Consider the following 20,071-nt stretch of genomic DNA (forward strand, 5'->3'; position numbering starts at 1 on the left):
AAAAGAAGGATGAGTTCGGCCAGGCATGGTGGCTCATGCCTGTAATCCCAGCACTTTGGGAGGCCAAGGGGGGCAGATCACAAGGTCAGCAGATTGAGACCATCCTGGCTAACACGGTGAAACCCTGTCTCTACTAAAAATACAAAAAAATTAGCCGGGTTTGGTGGCGGGCATCTGTAGTCCCAGCCACTCAGGAGGCTGAGGTAGGAGAATCGTGTGAACCCAGAAGGCCTGGGCGACACAGCGAGACTCCATCTCAAAAAAAAAAAAAAAAAAAAGGATGAGTTAAAACACACACACACACACACACACACACACAACACACAAAAACATGAGCCAGGCGTGGTGGCTTGCATCTATAGTCCCAGCTACAGCTACTCAGGAGGCTGAGGAGGAGGCAGGAAAACAGCTTGAGGTCAAAAGTTGAAAGCTCCAGTGCTCTATGATTGCCCTGGTGAATAGCCACTGCACTCCAGTCTGGTCAACAAAACAAGATACCGTCTATTAAAAATAGAAAGAAAATAAAGGAAGACAGAAAAGAAAGGAAGGAGGAAAGAAGGAAGGAGCGAGAGAGAGAAAGGAAGGAAAGAGAGAGGAGGCAAAAGGAAAAAAGGAATGGAGGGAGGGAGAGATTGACAGAATAGATTAGAAAACGTAATCCAACTATACACCGTCTAAAAGAAATGCATTTCAAATATAATTATACAAGCAGTCTGAAGTTAAGGGAATAAAAATATATTACATGCGAACGTTAATAAAAAGACAGCAAAAGTGACTATATTAATATAAACTTCAGAACAAAGAAAATTCACCAAGAAGGCATAACAATCCTAAATATGTATACACCAAACAGCAGACCTGCAACATATGTAACGAAAAAAAAAAAGGACCGGGCGTGGCGGCTCACGCCTGTAATCCCAGCACTTTGGGAGGCCGAGGCGGGTGGATCACAAGGTCTGGAGATCGAGACAATCCTGACCAATATGGTGAAACCCCATTTCTACTAAAAATGCAAAAATAAAATAAAATAAAATAACATAAAATAAAGCTGGGCGTGGTGGTGCGCGCCTGTAGTCCCAGCTACTCGGGAGGCTGAGGCAGGAGAATCACTTGAACCTGGGAGGCGGAGGTTGCAGTGAGCCGAGGTCGTGTCACTGCACTCCAGCCTGGGCAACAAAGTGAGACTCCGTCTCAAAAACAAAAAAACAAGCAAACAAAAAAACAGGCAGGGCGCAGTGGCTCAGGCCTGTAATCTCAGCATTTTGGGAGGCCGAGGTGGGCAGATCACCTGAGGCCAGGAGTTGGAAACCAGCCTAGCCAACATGGTGACACCGTCTATACCAAAAATACAAACATTAGCCGGGCATGGTGGCGCGGTGATGTGCGCCTGCAGTCCCAGCTACTAGGGAGGCTGAGGCTCCAGAACTGCTTGAACCTGGGAGGTGGAGGTTGCAGTGAGCTGAGATGGTGCCACTACACTCCAGCCTGGGTGACAGAGCGAGACTCTGACTCATAAATAAATAAATAAATAAATAAACGTAATACATAAATAAATTTTTTTTAAAAAAAGAAAAAAATGATAGAACTGAAAAAATCGACAAATTCAGTTACATTGGAGACTTCACTTCCTTCATAATAAAAGAACAAATAAACTGAAAATCTGCAAGGATATTGAAGAACCCCAAATCATCTTCAGCCAGCAGAATTCAGCCACCATGTATAGAACAGTCCACACAAGAAAAGCAGAACACACATTCATTTCAAATTCATACAGAACATAGATCAAGATAGAACATATCTTGGGCCTCAACAAATTTAAAAGAAGTGACTGATACGGTATGATCCCTAACCACAATGAAATCAAACTAAAAATCAGTCACAGAAAGACAACAAAAATATCCAAACACTTGGAAAATGAAAAACACACTACTAAACAGTCCATAGGACAAAGAGAAAGCCTTAGAAGAGATCAAAAAATAAATTAACCTGAATAAAAATGAAAACACAATGTATCAAAATGTCCAAGACGACTTAAAGGAGCTCTGAGAGAGAAATTTACAGCACTACTTGCATACATTAGAAAAGAAAAAGTCAGCGCGGTTGCTCACACCTGTAATCCCAGCACTTTGGGAGGCCGAGGCGTGTGGATTAGGAGGTCAGGAGTTGGAGACTAACCTGGCCAAAAAAAAAGAGAAAAGAAAAAAGTATCAAATCAGTCCTTTAAGCTCTTACTTGAAGAACTCAGGTGGGGAAAAGGGCAAAGTAACCCAAAGCAAATAGGAGAAAGCAAATGAGCAGAAATAAATGGAACTGAACACACACAAAAAATGGAAAAACAAGCAAAAAGTTAGTTTCTTTAAAAGATCAATAAAAGAAGTCCTCTCGGAGGACTAAGAATTTTTAAGAAGAGAGATGACACAAATTACAATATCAAGAAAAAAAAGAGGAGTATATCACTACAGACTCTGCTGACATCCAAAGGGTAAAGGAATACTATGAACAACACTTTACACACAAATTTGAAAACTTAGATGAGATGGACTAATTCCTTGAAAATCACTAACTACCACAACTCCCTCAATATGAAATATATTTTTCTGGCCGGGCGCGGTGGCTCAAGCCTGTAATCCCAGCACTTTGGGAGGCCGAGACAGGCGGATCACGAGGTCAGGAGATCGAGACCATCCTGGCTAACACGGTGAAACCCCGTCTCTACTAAAAATACAAAAACTAGCCGGGCGAGGTGGCGGGCGCCTGTAGTCTCAGCTACTCGGGAGGCTGAGGCAGGAGAATGGCGTGAACCTGGAAGGCGGAGCTTGCAGTGAGCTGAGATCTGGCCACTGCACTCCAGTCCCGGCGACAGAGCGAGACTCCGCCTCAAAAAAAAAAAAAAAGAAATATATTTTTCTGTAACCTTGTAACTACTAAGGGAATTCAATTTGTGATATAAAAACTTAAAAAAAAAAAACCAGACACTTCAGTTTCAAGAAAGTTTCACTGTATAATTCACCCCCCTCCAACCCCAACCCCCAGAAGGTGTCTTGCTGTGTCGCCCAGGCTGGAGTGCAGTGGTGCAATCTCGGCTCACGGCTCACTGCAGCCTCCACCTCCTGAGTTCAAGCGATTCTCCTGCCTCAGCCTCCCAAGTAGCTGGGATTACAGGCACGTGCCACCACGCCCAGCTAATTTTTGTATTTTTAGTAGAGACAGGGTTTCACCATGTCGGCCAGGCAGGTTTCCAACTCCTGGCCTCAGGTGATCCACCCGCCTTGGCCTCTCAAAGTGCTGGGATTGCAGGCATGAGCCACCGCACCCGGCCAATGTAGGCATATTTTAAAAGGATGCATGACAGGCCGGGCACGGTGGCTCATGCCTGTAATCCCAGCACTTTGGGAGGCCGAGGCGGGCGGATCACGAAGTCAGAATATCGAGACCATCCTGCCTAGCACGGTGAAATTCCGTCTCTACTAAAAATACAAAAACTTAGCCGGGCGTAGTGCCGGACGCCTGTAGTCCCAGCTACTAGGGAGGCTGAGGCAGGAGAATGGCCTGAACTCAGGAGGTGGAGCTTGCAGTGAGCCAAGATCGCCCCACTGCACTCCAGCCTGGGCGACAGAGCCAGACTCCGTCTTAAAAAGAAAAAGAAAAAGAAAAAGGATACATGACCTGGGGATATTTTGAGTATTGATGTTAATTTTTAAAGAACATCGAGGCATGGTGGCTCAGGCCTCTAATCCCAACACTGTGGGAGGATGAGGCAGGCTGATAGCTTGAGCCCAGCAGTTTGAGACCAGTTTGGGCAACATGGCAAAATCCAGTGCCTACAAAAAATACAAAAATCAGCTGGGTATGGGGGCACGGCCTGTAGTCCCAGCTACTGGGGAGGCTAAAGGGAGAGTCCCTTGAACATAGAGGCAGAGGCTGAAGTAGGCCGAGATCGCGCCACTGCACTCCACCCTGGGTGACAGAGTGAAACCCTGTTTCAAAAATAAAATAATAATAATAATAATAATATTTCGATCCATTGGATAAAAAAGATTGAGTTATTACTAGTAGTAAATAAATTACTGAAGAGGAAAGCGGGGGAACAGGGGACATGTTACTGCACCACGGTATACCAACTAATAAATGTGGAAGAAATGATAAATTTAAAATATCGTGATACCAATACAGTAATGATCGATTAAGGTAAAATTCATCAATCAATCCATAAAATTATGAGTAAAACTTTGATGAAAATGGAATATTTGCATGTCCTCAAATATTTCCTTACAGATTACATACTAGTTACATGGGGAGGAAATTATGACTTTACATTTAGTTAACATCACCAAAAATGGGGGAAAAAAATCCTTATGCGATGTACTAAAAACACAACATATCTTATGTTATATTCTCGCCAAATGTACATAACCTGAATCTAATCCTGAGGAAACATCAGAAAACTCAAACTAAAGAACATTCTACTGACAACTGGCTTGAATTCTTCAAAATCAATGTGATAAAATACAAAAGAAAGGTTGGGAAACCACTTCAGATCAAAGGATACTAAAGAAACAAGAAGGCCGGGCCCGGTGGCTCAAGCCTGTAATCCCAGCACTTTGGGAGGCCGAGGCGGGCGGATCACAAGGTCAGGAGATCGAGACCATCCTGGCTAACACGGTGAAACCCCGTCTCTACTAAAAAATACAAAAAACTAGCCGGGCGAGGTGGCGGGCGCCTGTAGTCCCAGCTACTCGGGAGGCTGAGGCAGGAGAATGGCGTAAACCCGGGAGGCGGAGCTTGCAGTGAGCTGAGATCTGGCCACTGCACTCCAGCTTGGGCGACAGAGTGAGACTCCGTCTCAAGAAAAAAAAAAAAAAAAGAAACAAGAAAAGATATGTTGGAATTCATGGCGAAATTTAGACATAGAGTGTATATTAAATAATAGTTTTGTATTAATGTTTAATTTTTTGAGTTTGAAAATTAACTGTGGTTTACAAGAGAATGTTCTTTTTCGTAGGAAGTACACATTGAATTACCAGAGATAAAAATACATGATATACGCAAACTATAAAAAACCGATCGGGAAAAATAACGTGTGTGTGTGTTCATATTTGTAGAGATAGATAAAGAAAGAAGAATCAATGTAAAGTATTTGAAATTGCTAAATCTGTGTAACGAGTGTATGGTAGTTCTTTGTATTACTTTTACAAGTTTTCTGTAGGCTTGAAATACTTTCAAACTAAAACTATTTTTTAACTTCTCACTTCTTACATATTCTTTTCCTTCTGCCTTCAAGGGCTGTCACACGGAGAGTAAAGTAGGTGGATACAAAAACAGAAGGGTCAGTACCGCCTGGGGGGATTTAGGTCCAGGTGAGGAGGTGAGAAAGTGGAAATCCCAGCTCTTAGAAATGAAAACCCAGGAGCGTGGGTCGCTGACCGTCCTTACCCTCGCCAGCCCCTGGGCCGGCACCGTGGCTGAAACTCAGCATGGATTTCATCTTGGGGACGCTGTGGCTCCAGTTCTGAGACTCAAGAAACCACGGAAGGAGAGGAGAACGAGGACCACCTGCGAAAAGAGCGCGAGGAGGGAAGCAGGGACGCGTTGGGGTGCGCACCTGCGGCGGCGGAGGCGGAGCGAAGAGGACGAGCGCCTGAGGCTGCCAGAGGATCTGGGCAGCCCGGGTGCCCATCTCCACTGCGTTTCCTCGGTGTCCGCGATGAGCGAGAGGGCTCATTCCCAGTAGGAGAAGTGAACTGAAAACACTTTCCCGCAAGATCTCTCTCGTTTTGCTTAAGGTAGTCGCGGCGTTGAGAATGCCTGGTAGCTCCTTTACTGGCTCGGACACTGGGGATCACGGGTACTCTTGAGTTTTCGTACAGGCGGGTGGTACTGGTGGCTTCCGAGGAAACGACAGAGAAGCCGGCTATTTCCAATCCCTACTGCTCGCGAGGGGGAGAGTGTTGAACCAGGAAGAGACCCTCCTGCTTAAGCCCCTTTGTTATAAGTAGGAGAGTGTGTTCTGTTTTCGTATTTGAGAGAGAGAGAGAGAGAATAGCTTCTTGAGCTTGGAATATGTCGTGAAAAACAAGAAATGTCAGGGAGCCTCAGTATATTTTAAACTTAAATTGGTTTTCAGAAGCACTTCTACCTTGTTCCTAAGGAATTCAGGGTGTCCAGATTTCAACCTACCTAGCAGTGCGAAGCTCTATGAATCGAATAACCTAGGCTTTCTTCCACATCAGCAAGCCTCTGAAATTTAGGTTTCTTCCTGGAGAATATCACCCACACTTTGGCAGTGGGCTCCTACCTTGCCTACACCCAACTCTTGGAAGCAAGAAGAGTGGGGAAAGTCAAGGTCACCACACAAAAGAGTATCCCTACACGAGATAAGTGGAAATAAAGCGCTGGCTTAGGTGTGGAAAGGTAGAGACAAATGTGAAAACGCAGAAGGTGGACAGAGAACATCTTCCAAGGAGGAAGAGAAACAGTCTGCTAACAACAAGGAATTCTCTACTTAATGCTGCGAAGATATTTTAATTACATTTTATGCATTAGACTGCGCTTTTTTGTTTGTTTTTGTTTTTTGTTTTTGATGGAGTCTCGTGTGTGCAGTGGCGCGATCTCGGCTCACTGTAATCTCCGCTTCCCGGGTTCAGAGGATTCTCCTGCCTCAGCTCCCCCGCAGCTGGAACTACAGGCGCAGCCACCATGCCAAGCTAGTTTTTTATTCTCCTGCTTCAGCCTCCCTGGCCACCATGCCCAGCTAATTTTTGTATTTTTGGTAGAGATGGGTTTCACCATGTTGGCCAGGATGGTCTTAATCTCTTGACTTCGTGATTCACCCGACTTGGCCTCCCAAAGTGCTGGGACTACAGGCGTGAGCCACCACCCTCAGCCACATAGACTGGGTTTTAACAACTTGATCTTAGATCAGAACATTGGCAGAATTGGTGGGAGCTGGAGAGACAGGAGGGTGAATCCCAACCCTGAGGATGGAGAAAGAGTGATTAGTGTCTTCCTTAGAGCTTAGAAACTTCCAAGCCCGGGTTTCAAATTGAAAGGCCAGAAGAGCTCGAGAGGGCTCCAGGTATTTTGGCTGGAAATAGTCTTCTGGCTCTAAAGAACCCCTGTGAGTTCTTCTACAGGAAAATCAAAGGCTCTTATGTGTGATCTCCAGTCATCTAAAATATTGAAGGTCTCAAACAGACAACAAATTCACTCTCATCCCTGATGTAAGGCAAATATAAACCTCACTGGCTTTCCTATGTGGTCTGAGTTTTTTATTGAAAATAGGCAGGGAACCCCGGGAGCAACTCTTTCTCCTTAGCAAACATCTGGCCCTGGGACCTCCTTCTGAAACTCCTAGAGCAGTGCTTCTCAAACTTTAGCATCAGAGTCACTTGAGGGCTTATCCAACAAGGGCAGCTGGGCCCCACTCTTATCAATTCTGATTCTGTAGATCTGAGGTTGGGGCTGGAATTTGGCATTCCACTGGTAGCACCCTAATCCCTCACCCCTTGCTCTCCTGTGCAGCATCCTTTGTGGCAAATATGACACTGTTTCCTTAAAGTGCCTCGAGAGAACCAGTAGATAGCAAGAAATGAAAAGAAAATATATGGCATGTCTTCATTACCTCTCCAGAAAATGCATCTTAAAACAAACATATGATTGGCCTGGGGGCACACAGCCAATCCTCAGCTAAGCAGGTTTCACAAGACAGTATCCCTCCTGGAAGCTGGTTATGGATATTTTTACCGGATAAAAGAATCAAGAAGTAAGGACATCCCAGCCTGATAGAGTGTTAGACTGGTGGATGGTGACAAACATCATACTCTGTTGCCTCTCAAAGATGCTTTGATTCAACAGCAAACCTATACACAGAGGACAGCAATTTTGAAACATACAGCATTGGAAACCTCTAAAAGGTATCATCAGTGGATAGGATACCTGGGAGTTCCCTGGTCATACAATGCAGATGTGATGGGATTGATGAGAAAGAACAAAAAAAATTTTGTTTTGTTTTGTTTTTACCTGAGGAAGTGCTCAACACATCTGCAATCCACTCACTTTTTACTCTGCGTCTATTTTCCACTGTGACAGAAAAACTTTTCCTACTTTTTCATATGAGTCCTCCGTTGGCCGTTAACAGAGGTTTCCAGGCAATGTTTTATTTTAACGAGGAAATGGAACGGCTGAAGAAATACAGGAAAATGAATCAATTGTACGGAATATCAGTACGGAATGTTGATCCATATTGGTTTCTGCTCCTCGCATGTGGAACGCCTCTAATTCCCCGACAGTCTTCGTTCGGCCATCCAGCATCCTTCCACTCCCATCTCAAGCTGCTGGAGAGCCACAGCAGTCCTTGTCTCTGTATGGGATCACACTTGTGGCTGTGCTCTCTGCGCAGGTTGACAGGGAGAGACTGTAGGAGAAATCAGTGGATAGATGCTTTCGCTCTGTTCTTTGGCCCAGAAAACAAAACTAATGTTAAAAAAAGATGATGCTGGGAGCGGTGGCTCACGCCTGTAATCCTAGCATTTTGGGAAACTGTGGCGGGTGGATCATCTGAGGTCTGGAGTTCGAGACCAGTGTGGCCAACATGGTGTAACCCCGTCTCTACTAAAAATACAAAAATTACCCAGGCATGATGGCACGCGCCTGTAATCCCAGCTGCTGAGGCAGCAGAATCGCTCGAACCCGGGAGGCAGAGGTTGCAGTGAGCGGAGATCGCACCACTGCACTGCAGCCTGGGCTACAGAGAGAGACTCGGTTTCAAAAAAAAAAAAAAAAAAAAAAAAAGGCCAGGGGGCCTTTTTCTCCCTTCTTCTTCTTTGTCTTTCCTTCTCTTTAATCATAGTACAAAATGAGAGCGAATGTGAACCGCCCGTGGATGTGCACGCTTTTGTTTGGGTTCAAGAGACCCTATTGGGATCCCATTCTTTCTTCCTCATTTCGTTTTCACCTTCCTTCGGCCGTCGCAATCGCCTTCCGCGATGTCGAAGCTCACAGCATAGAGATTGGTTATAAATGAAGGAACCCATTGGGTTACGTCTTTACTCTCTACATGTGCAGAAATAGGATAGAAAAAGGTGCGGAGGCAGAAGTCTATGTTGCTTGAGAATTCGGAGTCTAATGTTGCTTGAGAATTAGGTTTGAGCACTGCCATAGCAAAACCAGTGTTTGGAGGTGCTGGGGATCGAACCCGGGGCCTCATACATGCAAAGCATGCGCTCTACCACTGAGCTACACCCCCTTCCTGGAAGAGCTTCTTGTAATATTTTTCAGGAGGTAGCTTTCTTTTTCTGAGTATTATGGAGCGTCTGCAGCCGCTATGAGTAGAAGATCCTCGGTACTAACAGGGGATATAAATTATTTAGAATACTGTATACGACATGAAATGGAAGGCGCCTGTAATCCCAGCTACTGAGGCAGGAGAATCCTTGAACCCGGGAGGGCGGAGGTTGCAGTGAGCCGAGAACACTCCAGGGCACTCCAGCCTGGGCGTCAGAGGAAAACTCAAAAAAAAAAAAAAAAGAAAAGAAAAACAACAAAATCACTTCCTAGGTTTAAGACTTTAAATAATTTATTTAATGTCAGCGCTTCATGGAAGACTTCAGTGGAATATGAAACCAAAGGAGAGAGTGATGCATATATGCATGCATATATATGTATATACACACTCATATGTGTGTGTGTGTGTGTGTGTATTACCTTTATCGGATTTTCAACAGCAAAAAATTGGAGTTCTATACACCCTTCTGGGATTGGCATGCAAGTGTTGTATAAGGGTTGTATTAGCCGGGCGCTGTGGCTACGCCTGTAATCCCAGACCTTTGGGAGGCCGAGGCTGGGGGATCACCTGAGGTCGGGAGTTTGAGACCAGCCTGACCAACATGGAGAAAGTCCGTCTGTACTAAAAATACAAAATTAGCCAGGTGTGGTGGTGCCTGCCTGTAATCCCAGCTACTCGGGAGGCTGAGGCAGGAGAATAGCTTGAACCCAGGAGGCAGAGGTGGCAGTGAGCTGAGTTTGCTCCATTGCATTCCATCCTGGGCAACAGGAGTGAAACTCCGAGGAAAAATAAATAAATAAATAAAAATAAGGGTTCCATTAGGCAAAACTAAAACTGAAAAAAGAAGCCTGCCAAAACCCGGGATTGAACCAGGGACCTTTAGATCTTCAGTCTAATGCTCTCCCAAACTGAGCTATTTTGGCTGCTCTGAGCCTACTCTTTTAGCTCTTTCTTCAAAGTATAAAAACTGTCATTTGTAGGGTCAGTATATCTTCCAGTTCTGTTGTCTTCAATATCCCCTGTCATTCACTCACCCCTTCACCCCCAAAATATAGATTCTGCTCCAATTTATGTCTGAAAATAGGACCCAATTTTAAGGACAATGAATGGTTTAGCAAAAGCCGGGGAAAGAAAAGGCAAAGGTGAAGAATAGAGCAAAGCAATGAGGAGAGAACCATTTCTCTTACTGTCTCCTGTCTCTGAAGAGGAGGAGGAAAAAAAAGTTGAAAAACAACAGGAAAAAGTCAGTGGCAAGACCCACCAGTGCCACTGATGACCAGGCCTGAGGTTAAAAGATTAATCCCCTACTCTAACCACATGTGCTCTCAATCTATCACGACCCTTTCACGTAGAACCCCTTGGAGTTGTAAGTCCTTAAAAGGGCCAGGAACTCCGTCTTCGGGGAGCTCGGCTCTTAAGACGAGTTTGCCAACGCTCCCGGCGGAATAAAAACCTCTTCCTTCTTTAATCCGGTGTCTGAGGAGTTTTGTCTGTGACCCGTCCTGCTACATTTGTTGGTTCACTGACCGGGAATCCAGGTGATTAACACGCGGTCGAGGCAGCCCTTTAGGCCACTTAGGCCTGCCCTGTGGAACATCCCTGCAGGGTACTCTGGCCAGCTTGAGCGACGGGGATCCTGAGAGCGCTCCTGGGTAGGCAATTGCCCCGGTGGAATGCCTCCTCAGAGCAGTGCACAGCAGGCCCCATAGAGGATCAACACAGTGGTTGAACATGGGGAAGGAACTGGCCCTTTAAGTCTGGACATCTGAAAGGTGGTATGACTAGTCTTTGGAACTTGCCCACTCCATTTGAGTGGATCACCAGATCACCCACGGCTTGCCTGAACCGGCACTTTGGCTTTGACTTGACTTGAATTGCTTGATACTTTGGATTTGGTTTTGACTTGGCTTGGATTTCTGGATACTCTGATTTTGGTTTTGATTCTGGTTTGGTGTAAACTAAAAGAGTGTGTGTGTGTGTGTGACCTTTTAATGCCTTCTTTGTTCTGTGTTGTGCGTGTGGTGTGAGTGTGGTGTTTTGTGTCATGGAAACATGGGTCAGACACAAAGCCTACTCCACTAGGAACTGTGTTGCAAAATTTCAAGGAAGGATTTAGTGGAGACTATGGGGTTACTATGACACCAGGAAAACTTAGAACTTCGTGTGAAATCGATTGGCCAACATTAGAAGTGGGTTGGCCATAAGAAGGAAGTTTGGACAGGTCCCTTTGTTTCTAAAGTATGGCACAAGGTAACTGGTAAGGCAGGATACTCAGACCAGTTCCCATACATAGATACTTGGTTACAGCTGGTGCTAGACCCCCCCACGGTGGCTAAGAGGGCAAGCAGCAGCTGTCCTAGTAGCAAAGGGACAGATAGCCAAGAAAGGATCCCGCTCCACCTGCCAAGGGAAATCAACTCCTGAAGCTCTGTTCGACCCAACATCAGAAGATCCATTGCAGGAGATGGCGCCAGTGATCCCAGTGATGCCCTCCCCTTACTAGGGAGAGAAGCTCCCCACTCTTGAGCCCACAGTGCTTGACCCTCCACAAGACATACATATCCCTAGGCCACCTAGAGTAGACAAGAGAGGAGGTGAAGACTTGGCAGAAACCCCTCCCTTGGCAGCTCATTTACTACCCAAAACTGGGATACAAATGCCCCTGAAAGAGCAGCGGTATACTAGGCTAGATGAGGATGATCACATGGTGGAGAGGCATGTTTTTGTGTATCAGCCCTTCACCTCTGCTGACCTTCTCAACTGGTACCCTGTCCTATACTGAAAAGTCACAAGCTCTAATTGATTTGCTCCAAACTATTATCCAGGCCCACAACCCCACCTGGGCTGATTGCTACCAGTTGATCATGCTCCTCTTTAACACAGATGAAAGGCGGAGAGTGCTCCAAGCAGCAACTAAGTGGCTGATTAACAAAACCCCCAAGAGTATGTAAAGACCTAGTTACCAGGAACCAACTGACCCCAGTGGGACCCAAATGAAAGAGAGGATGTGGAAAGGCTAAACCGATACAGGGAAGCTCTCTTGGAAGGATTAAAGAGGGGAGCCCAGAAGGCCACAAACGTTAACAAAGTCTCTGAGGTCATTCAGGGAATAGAAGAAAATCCAGCACAATTCTACCAGAGACTGTGTGAGGCCCATCGTTTGATCCCAATAGCCCTGAAAATCAGCACATGATTAACATGGCTTTAGTTAGTCAAAGCGCAGAAGACATTAGAGGAAAACTGCAGAAACAGGCTGGGTTTGCAGGGATGAATATATCACAGTTATTAGAAATAGCTAACCAGGTGTTAGTAAACAGGGATGCAGTAAGCCGTAAGGAAAACTGCAAAGAGGATGAATGTCAGGCCCGGCAAAACGCTGACCTGTTAGCTACAGCAATCAGAGGGGTCCCCTCAAAGAGGCAAGGGAAGGGGGGGCCTGGGAAAGAAACTCAGCCTGGCTGTCAGAGTTTGCAGCATAACCGGTGTGCTTATTGTAAAGAAATAGGACATTGGAAGAACAAATACCCTCAGCTAAAAGGAAAACAAGGTGACTCAGAGCAGGAGGCCCCAGACAAGGAGGAAGGGACCCTGCTCAACCTGGCAGAAGGGTTCTTGGACTGAGGGGGACCGGGCTCAAGTGCCCCCAAAGAGCCTATGGTCAGAATGACAGTCGAGGGTAAAGACATTGATTTTCTTGTTGATACCAGTGCTGAACATTTGGTAGTAACTGCCCCATTCACCCCGTTATCCAAAAAGACTATTGACAATCGGATTCACAGGGGTTTCAGCAAAGCAAGCTTGCTGCTTGCACTGGACTTGTACTGTAGGAGGACATAAAGTGATTCATCAGTTTTTGTACATGCCTGACTGTCCCTTGCTCTTGTTGGGAAGGGACTTGCTTAACAAGTTGAGAGCCACCATCTCTTTTACAGAACACGGCTATTTGTTGCTAAAGTTACCCGGAACAGGAGTCATTATGACCCTTACGGTCCCCCGAGAGGAGGAATGGAGACTTTCTTAGGTGAGCCAGGCCAAGATATAAGAGCAGCTCTAGCAAAGCGGTGGCCAAAAATGTGGTCACAAGACAACCCTCCAGGGTTGGCAGTCAACCAAGTCCCTGTACTTATGGAAGTTAAGCCTGGGGCCCAGCCAGTTAGGCAAAAATAGTACCCGGTCCCAAGAGAAGCTCTTGAAGGTATCCAGGTCCACCTCAAGCACCTAAGAACCTTTGGAATTATAGTTCCTTGTCAGTCTCCATGGAACACTCCCCTCCTGCCTGTTCCCAAGCCAGGGACCAAGGACTACAGGCCGGTACAGGATTTGCATTTAGTTAATCAAGCTACAGTGACTTCACATCCAACAGTACCTAACCCGTACACATTGTTGGGGTTGCTGCCAGCTGAGGACTGTAAATGTTTACAGTCTTACCTTCACTGAGTTCTAAGGCCCGAATTAAAGCAATGAGTTCAGCTTTCTGGGCTGAAATGCCCCGGGGCAACGATCTGGCTTCAACAACAGTGTCCAGGGTTACCACTGCATACCCTCCACATCTCTCTCCTTGTGGGTTGACAAAGCTGCTCCCATCCATGTATAGTTCCCAGTCTACTGATGCCCAAGGCTGGTCCTGGAGGTCAGGTCTGCTAGAATAAACTGAGTCCAACACTTCTACGCAGTCATGCTCGACAGGGCTCTCTTGATACCGGGAGTAAGGACTGGTTCACCTGCTTGGACCTGAAAGATGCTTTCTTTAGCATCAGATTAGCCCTTGAGAGTCAGAAACTGTTTGCCTTTCAGTGGGAAGATCCAGAGTCAGGTGTCACTGACTCAGTACACTTGGACCCAGCTGCCCCAACGGTTCAAGAACTCCCCCACCATCTTTGGGGAGGCATTGGCTCGAGACCTCCAGAAGTTTCCCACCAGAGACTTAGGCTGCATGTTGCTCCGGTACGTTGATGACCTTCTGCTGGGACACCCCACGGCAGTCGGGTGCGCCAAGGAAACGGATGCCCTACTCCAGCACCTGGAAGACTGTGGGTATCAGGTGTCCAAGAAAAAACCTCAGATCTGCCGACAGCAGGTACATTACTTGGGATTTACTATCCCACAGGGGGAGCGCAGCCTGGGATCAGAAAGAAAACAGGTCATTTGCAATCTACCCGAGCCTAAGACCAAAAGGCAAGTGAGAGAATTCTTAGGAGCTGTAAGGTTTTGCAGAGTGTGGATCCCAAACTTGCAGTATTAGCCAAGCCTTCGTATGAGGTCACAAAGAGGGGGGACTGGGAAACTTTTGAATGGGGATCCCAACAACAGCAAGCCTTTCATGAGTTAAAGGAAAAACTTATGTCAGCCCCAGCCCTGGGGCTACCCAATCTGACACAGCCTTTTACATTGTATGTGTCAGAGAGAGAAAAGATGGCAGTTGGAGTTTTAAGGGCCCTGGCCGAGGCCGGTGGCCTACCTCACCAAACAACTAGATGAGGTTTCTAAAGGATGGCCCCCATGTTTGAGGGCCTTGGCAGCAACTGCCCTACTAGTACAAGAAGCAGATAAGCTGACTCTTGGGCAAAACCTGAACATAAACACCCCCTATGCTGTGGTGACTTTAATGAATACTAAAGGACATCATTGGCTAACAAATGCTAGACTCACCAAGTACCAAAGTTTGCTCTGTGAAAATCCCCGTATAACTATTGAAATTTGTAACACCCTGAACCCTGCCACCTTACTCCCGGTATCAAGAGAGCCCTGTCGAGTATGACTGTGTAGAAGTGTTGGACTCAGTTTATTCTAGCAGATCTGACCTCCGGGACCAGCCTTGGGCATCAGTAGACCGGGAACTATACATGGATGGGAGCAGCTTTGTCAACCCACAAGGAGAGAGATGTGCAGGGTATGCAGTGGTAACCCTGGACACTGTTGTTGAAGCCAGATCGTTGCCCCGGGGCATTTCAGCCCAGAAAGCTGAACTCATTGCTTTAATTCGGGCCTTAGAACTCAGTGAAGGTAAGACTGTAAACATTGGCCGGGCGCGGTGGCTCAAGCCTGTAATCCCAGCACTTTGGGAGGCCGAGACGGGCGGATCACGAGGTCAGGAGATCGAGACCATCCTGGCGAACACGGTGAAACCCCGTCTCTACTAAAAAATACAAAAAACTAGCCGGGCGCGGTGGCGGGCGCCTGTAGTCCCAGCTACTCGGGTGGCCGAGGCAGGAGAATGGCGTAAACCCGGGAGGCGGAGCTTGCAGTGAGCTGAGATCCGGCCACTGCACTCCAGCCTGGGTGACAGAGCGAGACTCCGTCTCAAAAAAAAAAAAAAAAAAGACTGTAAACATTTACACTGATTCTCAGTATGTCTTTTTAACCCTTCAAGTGCATGAAGCATTATATAAAGAAAAGGGCCTATTGAACTGTGGGGGAAAGGACATAAAATATCAACAAGAAATCTTGCAATTATTAGAAGCAATATGGAAACCCCACAAGGTGGCAGTTATTTATTGCAGAAGACACCAGCGAGCTTCCACCTTGGTGGGTCTGGGGAATTCCCGCGCTGAATCAGAGGCTCGAAAAGCAGCATCTGCCCCCTTCCGGGCATCAGTCACAGCCCCTCTGCTCCCTCAAGCACCTGATCTTGTACCTACTTATTCTAAAGAAGAAAAGGACTTTCTCCAGGCAGAGGGAGGGCAAGTGATGGAGGAAAGACGGATTTGGTTACCAGATGAGAGAGTAGCTGTGCCACAGCTGCTAGGAGCTGCAGTTGTACTGGCTGTGCATGAAACCACCCATCTAGGTCAGGAGTCACTTGAAAAGTTGTTAGGCCGACATTTCTGCATCTTGCATTTGTCAGCCCTTGCCAAAACGGTGACGCAGCAGTGTGTTACCTGCCGACAGCACAATGCAGGCAAGGTCCAGCCGTTCCGTCATCCATACAAGCTTATGGAGCAACCCCCTTTGAAGATCGCCAGGTGGAATTCACAGAGATGCCAAAGTGTGGAGGTAACAAGTATTTACTAGTTCTTGTGTGTACCTACTCTGGGTGTGTGGAGGCTTATCCAACACGAACTGAGAAAGCTCATGAAGTAACCCATGTGCTTCTTTGAGATCTTATTCCTAAATTTGGATTCCCCTTATGGATCGGCTCAGATAACGGGCCAGCATTTGTGGTTGACTTGGTACAGACGACGGCAAAGGTGTTGGGGATCACATGGAAACGGCATGCCACCTACTGGCCTCAAAGTTCCAGAAAGGTGGAATGGATGAATCGGACTATCAAAAATAGTTTAGGGAAAGTGTGTCAGGAAACAAGATTAAAATGGATACAGGCTCTCCCTATAGTATTATTTAAAATTAGACGTACCCTTTCTAAAAGAACACGATATTCCCCTTAGGAAATATTATATCATAGGCCCCCTCCCATATTGTGGGGACTTCTAGGCACTCCCTGAGAGTTAAGTGAAGTTGAGTTACAGCGACAGCTACAGGCTTTAGGAAAAATTACACACACAATCTCAGCCTGGGTAAATGAGAGACACCCTGTTAGCTTTTTCTCCCCAGTTCACCCTTTCTCCCCAGGTGATCGAGTGTGGATCAAGGACTGGAACATAGCCTCTTTGTGCCCACAGTGGAAAGGACCCCAGACTGTCGTCCTGACCACTCCCACTGCTGTGAAAGTAGAGGGAATCCCAGCCTGGATCCACCACAGCTGTGTAAAACCTGCAGCACCTGAAACCTGGGAGGCAAGACCAAAGCTGGACAACCATTGCAGAGTGACTCTGAAGTAGATGATAAGCTCTGCTCCAGTCACACCCGGAAGCTGACTGGTCCACGCATGGCCAAAGCGTGAGGAAGTTCATCATGGGATTCATTTTTCTTAAATTTTGGACTTGTACAGTAAGGACTTCAACTGACCTTCCTCAGACTGAGATAGGGCAAAAAGTTGAAAGAGTCTTTTGTTTAAAAGGGACTTGTGTGTATAATGCCACCCAGTGCAAGGTATGCAGCCCAGGAAGTGACCAGACTGATGTGTGCTATAACCCATTAGAACTACTTGATCCCCATTGGAAAACAGGAGAGTATGTAACTCTAGAAGTCAATGGAACTGGACTGGCAGGAAGACCTGGATAGTGAAGATGAGAGTGAGAACTCCCACTAGTGAGTGAGGTTCTCAAAGGGGGGAATGAGGAGAGAAACCATTTCTCTTACTGTCTCCTGTCTCTGAAGAGGAGAAGGAAGGAAAAGTTGAAAAACAACAGGAATTAAGTTAGTGGCAATACCAGCCAGTGCCACTGATGACCAGGCCTGAGGTTAAAAGATTAACCCCCTACTCTTTCCACATGTGCTTTCAATCTATCATGACCCTTTCATGTGGAACCCCTTGGAGTTGTAAGCCCTTAAAAGGGCCAGGAACGCTGTCTTTGGGGAGCTCGGCTCTTAAGAGCATCTGCTGATGCTCCCGGCCAAATAAAAACCTCTTCTTTCTTTAATCCGGTGTCTGAGGAGTTTTGTCTGTGGCTCATCCTGCTACAGCAAGAACATGTTCCCCAACATGGTCACTGCTCAGAATACCAAGGGAATTCAACAGAAAAATTTCTAGGCTTTTCAAAACCTTTTCTCTTCTCTGGGCTCTTGTTTTTCTGTCTTACTCTTCAATGATATGGCAAAAAGGAACAAAGGATTATTGGGCATGTTAATGTGATGGTGGGTTTATAGCTTCCGACTAAAGAAATCCTGAGGAAGACAATTCATTTTCGCTATTCCCTTCCTGTCACTCATCTTGGGCTGACACATCCACCTTAGGTGGTACAGAGACCCAGGGAGTGGAAATGGAAAGTATAATATGTTTATTTTAGTGTGACCACACAAAACATGTTTTTAAAAGGAGAAAAGTACAGAATGGCGAGAATTGTGAAAAACAGATGAATATGTATGCTTTTGAACCCTGTGCAAGGCAAGGACACACTACCACTAAGCTACACCTCTCTCACTACAGAAACATAGTGAAGATCTTTTTTGATGCTTTAGCCATATTTCTGAGAGGTCTTCAAAAATATGGTAAGTTGGCCAGATAGAAAATCCACTGTCTCATATCTCAGTATTTCTTACCCCTAAACTATATCCCCTAAAGCTGCTAGGAGAAATGTAAGAGAATCACAGACCAAATCACACTATTTCTGCTTCTAGAACATTTCATCCCATCAGTTTATTCTGAGGTTTTTCTCTCCAGCAAACTGCCTGGGGGCATTTTCTCCCACAGCCAACAGGTAAGATGTCCAGATGGAACTTTCTCTGGGGTCTTCAACCTGTCTGTGTCCATTTCTTCTCTTTCATCTGCTTACAAAGTTTTTCAAGCCCCATCCTCTTTAAGAAAAGATGAGGCTGGGAGTGGTGGCTCATGCCTGTAATCCCAGCACTTTGGGAGGCCGAAGTGGTCGGACACGAGGTCAGGAGATCAAGACCATCCTAGCTAACACGGTGTAAACCCCATCTCTACTAAAAATACAAAAAATTAGCTGGGCACGGTGGCATGCACCTGTAGTCCCAGCTACTCGGGAGGCTGAGGCAGGAGAATGGTGTGAAACCGAGAGGTGGAGCTTGCAGTGAGCCGAGATCGTGCCACTGCACTCCAGCCTGGGTGACAGAGCAAGACCCTGTCTCAAAAAAAAAAAAAAAAAGGTGATGAGCCACAGTCTAGGGGAAGATATTTCAATACTTATGTTTTACTAAGGATCTTTATCTGGAATATGTTAAGAACTTCTACAAAGTACTAAGAAAAAGACAAACTTCAATAAGAAAGAGCAAATTAATATGCACTTCACAAAAAATCACTATTGAGTGATATAAAATATGCTCAACATCTTTTGCTAAAAAGGAAATGCAAATTAAAAACACAACAAAGCTGAGCACGGTGGCTCATGCCTATACTCCCAGCACTTTGGGAGGTCAAGGCGGCTGTATCTCCTGAGGTCGGGAGTTCAAGCCTGGCCAACATGGCAAAACCTGGTCTCTATCACAAATACAAAAATTTAGACTGCCACGTGCCCCGGTAGTCCCAGCTACTGGGGGAGGCTGAGGCATGAGAATCTCTTGATCCTGGGAAGCAAAGGCTACAGAGAGCTGAGATTATACCACTGCACTCCAGCCTGGGCAGCAGAGCAAGACACCATCAAAAACACACACACACACACAAAATAATACTGCTCTTCATCAGAATCATTTAACGTAAAAAGTGGATAATATCAAGTGTTGCTGAGTATGTGAAGCAATTGGAACATGCAAACATGGCTGATGAGACTGTAAACTGCTATATCTACACTGGGAAACTATCTGAAAATATCAACTAAAACTAAATATATATATAAAACCTGTGACCCAAAACTAGACAGTTACGTTTATGCCCAAGAGAAGTGCATGAGCATTTCCCTTGAAGGACATGTATCAGAATGTTTACAGCAGCAGTAAACATTTCAACCAAAAACTAGGGGTGCTGCAAATGTACTTGGACAGTAAAATGAATCAATCATGGTGTACAGTATTCAGACAATGGAATACTCTAGAGCAATAAAAAATAACTGCTGTTACTAGTGACAATATATCGACAATGAATCTAATTTTTTTTTTTTACAGAAATTGAGTAAAAGAATCCATACTCAGATGAGTACAGATTTGCTATGGTTTGAAAGTGTCCCCTCCAAAGCTTAGGTGTCACCATGTGATAATTATCAAGAGATAGGGCCTTTAAGAAGATTAAGCCATGAGGGTTCCTTCCACATGAATAATATTAGGTACCCTTAT

At 45.8% G+C, this 20,071-nt stretch overlaps 1 long non-coding RNA gene and 2 other non-coding genes across 3 annotated transcripts; 1 reads left to right on the plus strand and 2 right to left on the minus strand.

Moving 5' to 3' along the window:
* Nucleotides 1-145: 145 nt before the first annotated feature.
* On the plus strand, nucleotides 146-19,443 carry LOC117088675. Its single transcript, XR_004439272.1, has 2 exons — nucleotides 146-203; nucleotides 19,351-19,443. It is a non-coding gene; the product is annotated as an uncharacterized LOC117088675 (long non-coding RNA).
* On the minus strand, nucleotides 9,173-9,244 carry TRNAA-UGC. The gene has a single exon. It is a non-coding gene; the product is annotated as a tRNA-Ala (tRNA).
* TRNAF-GAA lies at nucleotides 10,133-10,206 on the minus strand. Its single transcript has one exon. It is a non-coding gene; the product is annotated as a tRNA-Phe (tRNA).
* Nucleotides 19,444-20,071: the final 628 nt, after the last annotated feature.

This window comes from Trachypithecus francoisi, unplaced genomic scaffold (assembly GCF_009764315.1).
Source record: "Trachypithecus francoisi isolate TF-2019V2 unplaced genomic scaffold, Tfra_2.0 Lachesis_group10, whole genome shotgun sequence".
Classification (NCBI taxonomy): Eukaryota; Metazoa; Chordata; class Mammalia; order Primates; family Cercopithecidae; genus Trachypithecus; species Trachypithecus francoisi.